Below are 14246 nucleotides of genomic sequence, written 5' to 3'. Positions count from 1 at the left end.
TCGAAACTATAGCTTTAGCCATGTTTTGAGGATATAAAGAGTTTTACATTTACTTTTACAAACATCGGAGTAAAACAAGCTTATATTTTGGGTTCCTATTGGGTACAACAGTTGAACTAAGCTCACGAGGCACTTACTGCATAAGTTATATTCTTTAAGAATCAATGGGTACATATCATGAATGTAAATCCATGCTAACCTGAATCACACTCTGGTGTATTCCAAGAAATGCCCCTGGCAGATTAAGGTTGCACTATAAGCGATGTTTCAGATGAGTGTTCAGATATCGGTCACAACCCCAGCGACCTCACAACGACTGGTGTGCCCCTACCCCCCCTCCTCCTCCAAACCCCACCCCTGTGCCTTTGCTGGCCCACTGCCAATATAATCAGCATTGCTGTCCTTGAGCGCCAAACACAGGGTGAGGGATGTCTCTGTGACACATCATCGCCGCCCTTCCACCCCATTACTCACCTCTCCCCACTCTGCTCTCATCAACCAGCCCCCTGCTGAATCACCCCGACTGCCCCATACCCCACACGACAACAGTCAACAATGAACCCAGCCCCTCCCCCCCCCACAAGACTTCCTCAATCTGATATTGACAGGGACATGGTCAACGTGAATAAATCTGGGCAGATTTACACCATGCAGCCACGTCTGGGTTACTGCCTGAAGATCTCCGATCCCTGTCCCAGGATTCCAGGACAGTGTGTGTGTGTGTGTTTTGCCATTGAAATCCTTGGGTGGGCCGCCTAAGTGTTTTTTCGGGCCCCCTAAGACCAAACAGTAAAAAAACAAAATTGTGTGTGTGTGGGGGGGGGGGGGTTAATTAATTACCCCACATTAATCAGGATGGAAAAAGGCTTTCAGTGTAAACTTTTAAACGACTAAAAGCAGATATAAAGTATGTAGGATAGATAATGGACCTATATATTTTTACAATATAATAATCACCAAATAAAAGCTAGACAGTCAGAGAGAATGGGAGATTCCAAACAATTAATTTAGCAGTATTGATTTTGTTATTATGTTTGAGTAAAATAACATAGCATTAGCCATGGAAAAATGCATAGAATTGCAGGAAATCAACTTTATGGAGCTGAGAGAAAATGTTGCAGTTTCAGAGTGTGTTTGTGTGTGTGTGTGTGCGTGCGTGTGTGCGTGCGAGAGAGAGTCTGTGAGCCTGTGTGTAAGCCACGTGCGTGGCATGCTGTGATAAGGGATGGTGGCGAGGTGCATGACAGTTTGACTGTGTGTGTGTCTGCCTCAGGACGCCGTCGTGACGCCATCTGCACCACAGAGCGCCACGTGCTGCTGTGTGCATCCCTTTATTATCTCCGCAAATGGCTGACATTTGGGGCACTTTTTATCACGGCGCTAGACTTGGAGTAACGCTCCCTCTCTCTCAGAGATTCAGAGCGCCACGGATGCCTGAAGGGGGATGGGGAAGGCAAACCACAAGGCAGCCATTTCCTCCTGTTCACCTCACCTCAGACAACCAAGAAAGGATTTCCTTCAGCGCTCATCATCACGACTCACTCTGGACACATTGGGTGTTCCTCAAAATTCATACTACCAAACCGGAGCGAGCGAGGGTCGGAGTATGAGTCCAAATCAATGTATGCGAAATGGACACAGCGGGCACTTCTTGAATGCGTACTCCATTTGTACATATTTTGAAGCATGCGTCGATACAAGCTTCAACGGAAAGTATACAAAGAAATATGACGCAACCATGTAAAAAATGGCGCAAAGGGTATTGAAATCAATGGCGGCCATTATTTGAGCTGAAGCAAGAGAAAATAGACTCCAACTTTGGAATGAAATGTTGCCTATTCCTATCTCATATGTTGCCTGACTAATTTAGTACCGTAGATCACAAGCCCATAATAAGTCAATAGGGCTCACTGGCTAGCTACTAGTACTGTTAGCTAGCCAGATAGCCACAAAGAAATGTTAGCTCGCTACCCACAAAGAACTGACATATATCTTGCATAATATTAGTATTTTTTGCATGTTAAACTATCTGGTTAACTACATTATTACGATTCACATATAGCTAGCTGATAGTTATGAAGTAAAACAGTTGCTTTGTGTATATCTTGTTTTGTTTCCATTGCCATGGTTGTCCTGCTTGGAAGACGGTTCAGTGAATGGGTCAGTCCATAGTAAGTCAATAGGACTAAATGGCTAGCTAGCTACGAAGAATTGGTAATTACCTACAAAAAATGTATATCTACCTTGCATAACATTAGCTTTAGGTAATTATTGCCTGTTTAAGTAGTTGGCTAGCAGTAAAACATATGCTTTGTTCCCATTGTCCTGGCTGGAAGAAGGTTCAGTGAATGGGGAGGTGACGCGTGAGTTAATACAGTAGTGGGGAGTGTGAGTGCTGCTCCAATGTATTGTTTTATGCATTCTCCACACTCTCGCCCTCACAAGAAAGTACCCAAGAGAATGTGGTCGGAGAACGAACTTGGACGCATGAGAGTGTGGAGCATGGTAGTATGCATATTGGGAAACATCAATTGGCTTTAGCCTTAGCAGCACTGCCTGACAGCCTGCCTAACAGTAGCACGTCTTGCCAAATTAGCCTCTTAAATTCCACACATTCACACAGAAAGACAGAATAGTACTAGAGACCGGGCAGCGTCGTTGGACTGTCCAGCCCGGGAGACTCGCTGGCTGCTATCTTTCCTCCATTACCATTTTGGGTGCCTGGGTGAAGTAGGCAAAAGGGCAGGTGCTGTCAATCAGAATAGCTGTTGTGGGAGGAAGCTTAACTGAATGTGAGGAGATAACTGAATGTGAGGAGATAACTGGGCTTAGTGGTTAAGCTATTACTGTTCTAAGGGTTAAAAGAATGTTAGGAATTACACTACTGTAATGATTTTTAAGTCAACTGCTGTTTCCCTGTATTTGCAGGGTCTTATAGGCTTTCTTCTGTCTAATTGAGTTATAGAGAAAAACATCACACAGAAATGGACGTTCACATTTAACATTTAGTTGACAGATGGCAGACAGTCTCAGCTCTGCCTTGACACAACAACCCTAAAAAAGATCCTCCTAGCTTGACTAAATACATTTTTAAAAAGCTTAAAAGCTTACAGTGTTGGCTATTTTTCCCTTTGGAGATGAGACTTTAAGTGGAGAAATCGGTGAACTCTAACATTATTTCACCATGATACAGTTACAACATTTATAGTGTGAGTAAATCATCATGAGCAGATCTGACATTGGTGTCGTGTTGGTTAGCATTACATTTTTTTTCCAAGAAAATGATTGGAAGAGATTAGAGGTGCACACTTGTTTACCCAGTGGAATAACACTGTTGAAACACTGTTGAAACAACAGGGACTATGAGAACCACGTCAGTGAACTGTGAGGCTCTAGCAGCATGTGACTCCCCAGCTCCACTGCCATATTTGGTAGAAAAACCTCATCTGAGTAAAACAAGGACAGAGAAAAGTGTCTGCAGATTCTGCACTAAACCCTGCTAGGCTGCTTGACTTCCTCAATCAATCACCAAATACAGTCAACTCAAGACAAGCCCACTGACTGGCTAAAAATAATAGTTACACAAATCTGGCTTTCGTTAACTTGGCCATTTTTTTTTCTAAAATGGTGTGTGTGTGTGTGTGTGTGTCATCGGTGCAGCCTATCTTATCAGAGAGAACAGCAGCTCCGGTTAAAAAGGACATGGGCGACTACAAAAGGACACGCGTTCTCTCATCAGACAAGGCGCTAGTCCTTTGAACTTCACAGCTGTCCGATCAAAGAGCATCTTCCTTTGAGATTTCCACAAACAGCCTGGTCTCTGCCAGTCCCGCTATCGCACAGATCCATGGCAATCACACAACACAAGCCTACGTCCCCAAAAGCAAAGACCCCAGCCCAAACACATGTAAAAATCACCTGCTTCACAAAGGTAACAATCAAGACTATTCATCTCTCTTATTACATTTCGCAACAAGGTGATTATACATGAATTCAAACAAACAGACCCAGTGGAGGAATAATGTGGACCAAATGGCTCCACTCTCCATCAATCTCTCTCTTTCTCAGAGCAAGGCCTATAGGCCACCATGGGGCTGCTTCATTTTCCCCAGCTCTACTGTAAACCTTAAGCCATGCAGGTTCAAACTGTCTCAGACCCCCTCGTATAGGGCCGCTGTATCCAGGCAGGCAGGCAGGCAGCACTATACGCTTGTTTGCTGAGGCAGTAATAGTAGTAAATAATACATGGCTGTGAAGCTCGTTTTCCCGTCCAGTTCACTTCATCTCACGAGTGACCTTGTGATTCCAGACTCTGAAGGCCTATCCCGGCCCCATGTTACTTCCCTGTAGAGGGGAGGGATGTGGACACGCTACACTGGTGTCACCCTCAGGATGGAGCGGGTGACCTCGAGCAGTGGAGCTCTTTATGGCACCATGGTGACCTTCACGCCAGGAGTCCCACAGAACACCCTGTGATTGGTTAGGCTTGTCTTTATTTTATTCTTCTTCCTAACTATGTGTAACCACACTTGCTAATTGTGATACACTATATAAGTGTTTGAAATGTATCGATAAGGGTCATGGGTTTAGGAGCTAAACTAAAGTAGAGCAAACAAGTGCAGGCGTGTGAAGCGTGTTGCAATTGTTTTGGTGATTGTTCTGAGGCAGAGCAGAACCCTAACCCCTGGTACTGTTAATCACTGCATCATGTTCCTGCTGTTGACTGACTGTGTGACACTGTGTCCTCTCCAAGAAGATAGGAGAGGTAGAGGAGGGAAACAGTGAAAGAGGGATTGTGAAAGAGGTCCTCTTAGGACTTTGTGCCATACGTGGTGATCAGTGGAAAGAGACACCAGGTGATCCATCTCCAGGCCCCTCTCCCCTCTTGGGTCCAGTCCCACCTCCTCCCATCCCACCTCATGTCATCAGGAAGTGTCCACCCACTGACTAGGTGTCCCCCGTGACAGTCCACAGAGGAGAGGAGAGAGGGCTGGCCTTGGTGTAGGAAGGGAGGAATTGGGGCGAAAGAAAGGAATGTCCCCTTCACAGCTCAGTACCCCTGCGGGACACCAGAAGACCGGGGGGCTCTGCGCTGTTGACGCTCCGCTGTCATTCACAGCCACGCTACTCCACTAATGGAAGCCCCTGGCAGTGGCACACACACACACGATTCACCAGTGACGGATGTGCGCCTTTGATGAAAGTGCCCCAGTACGTTTCCAACTAGTGTCGCAAGAGATCGTTAGCTAGCCCTGAACAGTCCACACCATCAAGGCTAGTGGTTTAATTATTAATGCCAGTGATATAGAGAGAAAATAGCCCTCTGGACCTGCCGGACAAATACCTGAGGTATCGTGTGCTGAAAATTCCCTGGTGTTTGGTAAGTGCTGCCGTAGAATATTTCAGGACAGGTGTCAGTCGGCAGCACAGCACAGAGTGAATTCACTGCTAGACGAGAGGACAGAATGACTTACTAATTTCACCAACATTCACATTTCCCTCACATCACTGGAGTCTTTTGCTAATCCTACAGAAACGTCACACGACTGGCCTCACATTCATGGTAACGGATTGTGAAACGTGAAAAGTTACTACCCTTGCATGCAGATGTAGTAACTTGCCCCTTCACCTACAGTACCAGTGAAAAGTTTTAGATCACCTACTTATTCAAGGGTTATCTTTATTTTTACAATTTTCTACATTGTAGAATAATAGTGAAGACATCACAACTATGAAATAACACATGGAATTATCTAGTAACCAAAAAAGTGTAAAACAAATCAAAATATATTTTATATTTTTTTATTTGTGATTCTTCAAAGTTGCCACCCTTTGCCTGCCTTGATGAGGCCAGTCAATCCAGAACATTTTAAGTCGCACTTGAACAAACCATGGCTCTCATGAGGACCGCCACAGGAAAGGAAGACCCAGAGTTACCTCTGCTGCAGAGGATAAGTTCATTAGAGAGTTACCAGCCTCAGAAATTGCAGCCCAAATAAATGCTTCACAGAGTTCAAGTAACAGACATCTCAACATTAACTGTTCAGAGGAGACTGTGTGAATCAGGCCTTCATGGTCTAATTGCTTCAAAGAAACCACTATTAAAACACACCAATAAGAATAAGAGACTTGCTTGGGCCAAGAAACACGAGCAATGAACATTAGACCGGCGTAAATCTGTCCTTTGGTCTGATGAGTCAAAATTAGAGATTTTTGGTTCCAACCACCGTGCCTTTGTGAGAGAGTATGTGAACGGATGATCTCCGCATGTGTGGTTCCCACCATGAAGCTTGGAGGAGGAGGTGTGGGTGTGCTTTGCTGGTGACACTGTCAGTGATTTATTTTGAATTCAAGGCACACTTAACCAGCATGGCTACCACAGCATTCTGCAGCGATACACCATCCCATCTGGTTTGCGCTTAGTGGGACTATAATTTGTTTTTCAACAGGACAATGACCCAACACACCTCCAGGCTATGGGCCATTTGACCAACAAGGAGAGTGATGGAGTGCTGCATCAGATGACCTGGCCTCCACAATCACCTGACCTCAACCCAATTGAGATGGTTTGGGATGATTTGGACCAAAGAATCAAGGAAAAGCAGCCAACAAGTGCTCAGCATGTGGGAACTCCTTCAAGACTGTTGGAAAATCATTCCAGGTGAAGCTGGTTGAGAGAATGCCAAGAGTGTGCAAAGCTGTCATCAAGGCAACTTTTAATAATTTGTTTAACAGTTTTTGGTTACTACATGATTCCGTATGTTATTTCACTATTATTATACAATGCAGAAAATAGTAAATAAGAATTTGTTCTTAACTGACTTGCGTAGTTAAATAAAAGGTTACACACACACACAAAAAGTATTTTGTTGGCATTTACAAATGTCCCCATTACCAGTAAAACATAATCAAAAACAATTTATTTCACTTACTTGCTGTGCTGTTTCATTGTTCATTTCTTCAATCATTTCATTCTCAACCAGGATTTCTATGGAGCGCCGTTTGGGTCTTTGCATGTCAAAAAAGATACACTACCGTTCAAAACTTTAGGGTCGCTTAGAAATGACCTTGTTTTATAAACAAAAGCACACATTTTGACCTTGAAAACAACATCAAATTGATCAGAAATACAGTGTAGATTTTGTTAATGTTGTAAATGACTATTGTAGCTGGAAACGGCAGCTATTTTATGGAATATCTACATAGGCGTACAGAGGACCATTATCAGCAACCATCACTCCTGTGTTCCAAGTTAATCCAAGTTTATAATTTTAAAAAGCTAATTGATCATTAGAAAACTATTTTACAATTATGTTAGCACAGCTGAAAACTGTTGGACTGATTAAAGAAGCAATAAATTTGGCCTTCTTTAGACTAATTGAGTATCTGGAGCATCAGCTTTTGTGGGTTTGATTACAGGCTCTAAATGGCCAGAAACAAAGAACTTTCTTCTGAAACTCGTCACTCTATTCTTGTTCTGAGAAATTAAGGCTATTCCATGTGAGAAATTGCCAAGAAACTGAAGATCGGGTACAGCGCTGTGTACTACTCCCGTCATAGAACAGCGCAAACGGGCGCTAAACAGAATAGAAAGAGGAGTGGGAGGCCCCGGCGCACAACTGAGCAAGAGGAGAAGTACATTAGAGTGTTTAGTTTGAGAAACAGACGCCTCACGAGACCTTAACTGGCAGCTTCATTAAATAGTACCAGCAAAACACCAGTCTCAATTTCAACAGTGAAGAGGCGACTCTGGGATGCTGGACAGGCAGAGTTCCTCGGTCCAGTGTCTGTGTTATTTTGCCCATCTTAATCTTTTATTTTTATTGGCCAGTCTGAGATATGGCTTCTTTGCAACTCTGCCAAAAGGCCAGCATCCCGGAGTTGCCTCTTCACTGTTGACGTTGAGACTGGTGTTTTGCGGGTACTATTTAATGAATCTGCCAGTTGGGGGATGAATACTTTTGCAAGGCACTGTATGTCACAAAGATTCATTGATACGCATGCTATGATGCTGAAAAGCTAGCTAGCTCATGGATGCAAACAATGTTCTTCCCCAAAAACATAGCAAAACAACAATCTGTTTCAGTAGCTATAGTTAGCTAGCTAACTATATAGCTAGGTGTCATCATCTAAAATAACCCTAATTTACAAGATGGTTCTTATTTGATGAATGGTGGTCGGACACATCTGTGTGAAGCTAGCCACAATAAGGATTAGCCACAATAGTGGACTTTGCGGTTAGTCTTCAAAATAAAATTATGGCATAATTCTACTATTTGTATTCATTTGCATCACTGTCAATGACATACTTTTATTTTGAAGGCAAACCGCAAATTCCACTATTGTGCCTAATCCTTATTGTGGCTAGCTTCACAACACATAACCCGGTCCGGTCGAGCCTCACTAGCCAAATGAAGCTAACTCGCTGCTTATAACGTTAGCTTTGGGCAACTGGGTTAAGTAGCTGGCTAGCTATTTATTTTCATGAACTGAAGTTCAATTTCAATAGGTGAACAACAAGTGGCAACCTAGCTAATACTTACTCACAATGATTCCTAAATCATTGCTAAGAATAATGAAAATGACTGCAGTTTCTATTGGTCATTGTTTTCAGGCGGGATGTATTGGTGCTAGCTAGGTACCAAGCTAAAGCTAGCTACCCCAGAAGTTGTGGTCGAACAAATGATGTTTTATTACCAAAGCGGTATTGAAAACACATTGTTCGTGGCCGGTGTTTACAGACTTTTTTGTACAGCTTTGACAGTGCTACTGTAACTTTTTTGACACGCAAAGACCCAAACGGCATTCCATGGTATGTATGTCATGAAGCTAATAGCAGTGACGCTATTACTGTGTAAATCCGGTAAGGCAACATCTGAAAAATAGCACATTTTGTAGTGTGTACCGGTGCTCGACCAGTCGACCAGAAAGCCAACATCACCCACGACAGAGAATGGTTGATTGTCAAGGGCAATGAACTCAATTATCTTGGCTTTAATGGATTTCGCCTTTGAGTTGTCTCGCAGAAATGTTCTTACTCTTTCAAATGACTGCTCGACTTGTTGACTACTCGATCCACAAATGAGACATTGTAGGGATGCTGTGTTGCAGGTGCAGCGCAAAATTGTACGTGGCGTCATCACGTCATGTACCTACGTTACATAGGTATGCACGGCAGCTTTGACATCAGTTTTTAACATCGCTGTTAAACTAGACTTCGGGCTGATACCGATGTTGGCATCTTTAGCTAATATCGGCCGATTCCGATACATTGTGCATCCCTAGTTGTAACATATTTAAATCTGTGTTGCTGGTATGTCTTATTCCTTCAGCTCGGCTGCATTGCTAAGAACATGGTGCTAGAACATTCTAGAAAAACTTACTACACAGGTTCTTAACAATTCCAGCTCTATTCAGCCTTGTTTTGTACCAACCTTGCGGTTAAATAGCATGAAACAAATGGCCCAATGTGCATCTCGCATTCTAATGACCCTTCAGATAGAGACAGAGAGACCCCTCTGAAAGCATTCAGTCCTCACTATGGCCCACCACCACCAACAGACAATCATGGTGACACCACCCAAACACTGCCATGTACCCCAACATAAAAGGACAACTCCAGCAGCCTCCACATGACCCGACTCCTAATTAGGCAGGATTGTATTGTCAGTGATACCGCAGCTTGGCAGAAGCCTCTAAAACATGTGCTTGGCCTTTAGAGTCCCTGATGAGCTGTCTGAGACCAGAGCATGATGCATTCCCTTTCCACTGCACAGTGCCATACTCTCTCCAAACAGAGTGGGGCTTTTTTGTTGTTTGTTATTTAGCAGACCGTCTTATCCAGAGCGATTTATAGGAGTGAGTGCATACATTTTTTTTAACTGGTCCCCCATGGCAAATCGAACCCACAACTCTGGCATTGCAAGCGCCATGCTCTACCAACTGAGCCACACGGAACATTTTGGGACAATGTACTAATGAAACAGATCCCAAAAGATTGTTTTTGAGTGGAATTTGAAGAAAAATCATCAGGCTGCTGGGGAGATCCAGCTCAGTCTTGTGACTTCAGCATAGCACCTTCAGCAGAGAGAGAGAGACAGCAGAGAAACATTGGATCTAGTTACAGACAAAAGGAAAACCCGAAATGGCTTAGCACAAGTACAAATCTTCCCAGGCAGACATATCTTCTGCATTTCTAGACTCGCAGCCAACCACAGACCTTCCCTCTTGGCCACGTTATCTAAATAGAGTGTAGAGAAAAGCAGAAACAGTCCCTTGAGAAAGCGGCCCGAAAGTGGGCAGAGTGGGAATCTGTGCAAATTGTTTTCCATATCTTTCCTAAAATCACCTCAAGACAAATACCTGCAGAGAAATCAATGAGTCATCAGGGCAAGAGAGCATCCCCATGTCAACTCCGTTCACTGTTTGCCTCCCTCATCCAGGCGTCTGCCCAGGTGACTGACACTTTTACGAGATACATGATAAATAAAAATGGGGATAACGCCTACAGTCTCTGCTAATAGGTGTTCCTGTGTGTGTGTTTTCACCTGTCTGCGTCAAACAATCCATTCTGTATCGAACCTGATGATGCACTGATATCATCAGGTTCTAATAATTTATTCAAAGAATAACATGCAAATGAATCTGCAGTCGTCCCAATGAGTTGGCTCTTGCTTCCTTGTGTTGACGAATACGGAGAAAGGCTGAAAATAAGGTCAGGCTAGGCAGCAGTGAAGCAGTGAAAAGCACAAAGAGTGCTGAGAGAGTACATGAAAGGACTAATGCAGGGGGAGAGAGAGATCGAGAAAGAAAAAGCAATTCAAGGCTTTGACAAGGAATAGAACTGACTCCGGAACATTCTTTGGTGATTGCAAAAAATGTGCCCATTGGCATTGAACAACAACGAGGGCCCAGAGTAGACCTTGTCTAAAGGACTTAACTCACTCTCCCCTCGGTGGTTGAAGACAAGGGCTTTCGAGGACCGAGACAGTCAGTCCTTTATCGCAGGAACACACCACTTTCTTCCATGAAGTTAGAAAGGTTTAACTTAGGCTACTTATACCTAGTTTCTAGTGGGGCAGAAGCAGCAACAGTCAAATGCAGCGAGTAGGAGATGTCACTGGGCTCCGTCAGGTTCCATATCAGTCAAACCTAAGACATAGAGCTACAATATCATCCCAAGATATGTCCAGCAAAAGGAGAGAGAGTCATCTTCAATTTGATTTCTCTCTGAGCAAGTCAAGGTTGGGAATCAACAATTATACCAATATTTTCTCTTAGTATTTTTATGATCCTATCTGGGAGATGTAGCCTACCATTCTAATACGCATGTTGGAAGGAACTCAGAGTGTGGAAACCGGTTTTCAAGGTAACAGCCTTGACTGAGGATTGTAAGAGTTACCTGTATTGCATCATGGCACGCCGTATTTCAACAGAGTGAATCTGCTATGTTTCGAGTGTATACTACTACTAATACTATGAGATGGGTTGGTATTCTTAGTTGTAATCATGTGCAGACACAGGACAAGCCAACATTAGTCCAGCTGAAGTCCCAGCTGAAGAGACCATCTAGCCAATACAAAGTTATCTTACAAAACAAGGTAATAAAGTGTTGTATCCAGGCCCTTCACCACCTGTGCATTTGACAGTCAGCAGAGAAATGGTCTCTTATTAGAATAGCAAGAAAGCCTAAGGGTGGGGTGGGGGAGCAGTGTAGGGGGTGGTGGGGAGGGGCGGGGTGTGAGAAGGACATTTATGGCGCAGGGTGGCAGTAGGGGTCAGAGGGTTGCTGTGAGTAAAGCCAGTCAAGCTCCCAAGTCAAAAACCAGCTTCAGCCCCCAAGCTCCAGTTACGCAACCAACACCTAAGCCTGCCAAGCAAAAGGTTCACTGTTGAACTAGGTCAGTGGCGGGGGGGTGATTCTACTTACTGTTCACCTGCGACGCTGGGTGCCATCATGGTGAACCAGCCATTGTTGTTGCCAAACCGCCTGAACAGAGATAATGGAAATGTACAGGTTTTGAGCAGCCTGGCTGGTTGGAGGCCACTGTCAGGGAATCAGAGAGTTTAGGGAGGCACTAGAGAACCAGGCCACCAATCAGATCCCTCCCCTGCTCCTGTAGTTTCCCTAGCCAACACACCGTGTGGTGGAACACTGTGTTGCCTTGTTGACACGGGAGGGCACTGTGCTGGTCACTGAACACCGTTACCAGTAGACTGCTAGCCTCTCGCATCCCTGTACTGTTGAGCGGAGCCCTTTTCTTCTCCGTGAGTGGAATGTTTTTTTTACACATGTGTGTGGGTAGTGGCTTGCAGTGCACCCCATCACTCACTCACCTAAACAGTTTCATACTGTGTAACATTTACACCCTCCCCGGCAGTAGCAGCCCTCAGCAACATGTTTACTACCTACCTACCTACCTACCTACCTACCAGGGTTTCCATGAGGAAAATGTGACTGGGAAGATGTGTATTTATTTATTTCATTTGATACATTTACCAGATTCATTGGGTGCATAACCCTTTAGGGCATCCACCCACCGTGCTCAGAATGACACAAATCACATTTTGATTATGGTAATACATCTTAACAGAACATGCAACTAATGTAATGAAGCAGCCAATAAAATGTAATTTTCAAACATTTGCCAAAATGTAATTAGCAGAAAAACACCATTTTAAACAGCGCACCTGGGAAAACACTATTCTAAACAGCACAACTGGGAAAACACTATTCTAAACAGCACAACTGGGAAAACACTATTCTAAACAGCACAACTGGGAAAACACTATTCTAAACAGCACAACTGGGAAAACACTATTCTAAACAGCGCACCTGGGAAAACACTATTCTAAACAAAACTGGGAAAACACTATTCTAAACAGCACTATTCTAAACAACTGGGAAAACACTATTCTAAACAGCACAACTGGGAAAACACTATTCTAAACAGCACAACTGGGAAAACACTATTCTAAACAGCACAACTGGGAAAACACTATTCTAAACAGCACAACTGGGAAAACACTATTCTAAACAGCACAACTGGGAAAACACTATTCTAAACAGCACAACTGGGAACACTTTCTAAACACACTGGGAAAACACTATTCTAAACAGCTTTGGCAACTGGGAAAACACTATTCTAAACAGCACAACTGGGAAAACACTATTCTAAACAGCACAACTGGGAAAAATATTAGAAAACACTATTCTAAACAAACTGGGAAAACACTATTCTAAACAGCACAACTGGGAAAACACTATTCTAAACAGCACAACTGGGAAAACACTATTCTAAACAGCACAACTGGGAAAACACTATTCTAAACAGCACAACTGGGAAAACACTATTCTAAACAGCACAACTGGGAAAACACTATTCTAAACAGCACAACTGGGAAAACACTATTCTAAACAGCACAACTGGGAAAACACTATTCTAAACAGCACAACTGGGAAAACACTATTCTAAACAGCACAACTGGGAAAACACTATTCTAAACAGCACAACTGGGAAAACACTATTCTAAACAGCACAACTGGGAAAACACTATTCTAAACAGCACAACTGGGAAAACACTATTCTAAACAGCACAACTGGGAAAACACTATTCTAAACAGCACAACTGGGAAAACACTATTCTAAACAGCACAACTGGGAAAACACTATTCTAAACAGCACAACTGGGAAAACACTATTCTAAACAGCACAACTGATAGCAGTTCCACAAGTGACAGGAAAATCTCTGTTAGAAACTTAGAAAGAGGGGGAATCTAAAGATGCAACAACTGGGATGGGTTGCTAACACGACTAGGATTGTGCCTTTGGCTTCTGGACAACGAAAGAAAGTTCATATGAAAACCAATAGAACAGGAGAGAAATGGCATGGCGTTGGGTCCAATAGGGAAGTAAATGGAAATGCATTTGCCAAAATTATATAATTACACCTGTCTAAACAGAAAAATATTAAATCATTACAAATACTTCACCAGAAAGCATGACTTAGCCACAGAGGAATCAAGGATCATTAGCTTCCATTAAAAAAATAGCTGTGGATTGTTTCAAATCACAAGCTCGTAGGCCTATGCCTATTCTTGGAATAAGCCTAGCTGATTATTGAGTTGCGGCTGTCAGTGAAAAGCATCTGAAATATGTGTGAAGATAATGTGTCTTGAGTGAAATTTAAAATGTTGAGGCAAGAAAAGGGGAGGGACCACAACACAGGTGAAGTTTTAAAAGTGT

At 43.3% G+C, this 14246-nt stretch overlaps 1 protein-coding gene across 3 annotated transcripts in view; it reads right to left on the bottom strand.

Moving 5' to 3' along the window:
• LOC112220733 (peroxisome proliferator-activated receptor gamma coactivator 1-alpha) overlaps positions 1 to 14246 on the bottom strand; it is a 64665-nt gene that overhangs the window by 39785 nt on the left and 10634 nt on the right. The window contains exon 2 of one of the 3 annotated variants that reach the window (XM_042302891.1): positions 11930 to 11989. The exons of the other annotated variants lie outside the window; for them this stretch is intronic. The gene's annotated coding sequence lies outside the window, so the exon portion shown is untranslated. The remainder of the gene's footprint in view (positions 1 to 11929; positions 11990 to 14246) is intronic. 3 annotated transcript variants of the gene reach the window in all.

The sequence above is a fragment of the Oncorhynchus tshawytscha genome, linkage group LG21 (genome assembly GCF_018296145.1).
Source record: "Oncorhynchus tshawytscha isolate Ot180627B linkage group LG21, Otsh_v2.0, whole genome shotgun sequence".
In the NCBI taxonomy this organism is placed as follows: Eukaryota; Metazoa; Chordata; class Actinopteri; order Salmoniformes; family Salmonidae; genus Oncorhynchus; species Oncorhynchus tshawytscha.
This window is presented reverse-complemented; position numbering and strand designations above follow the sequence as displayed.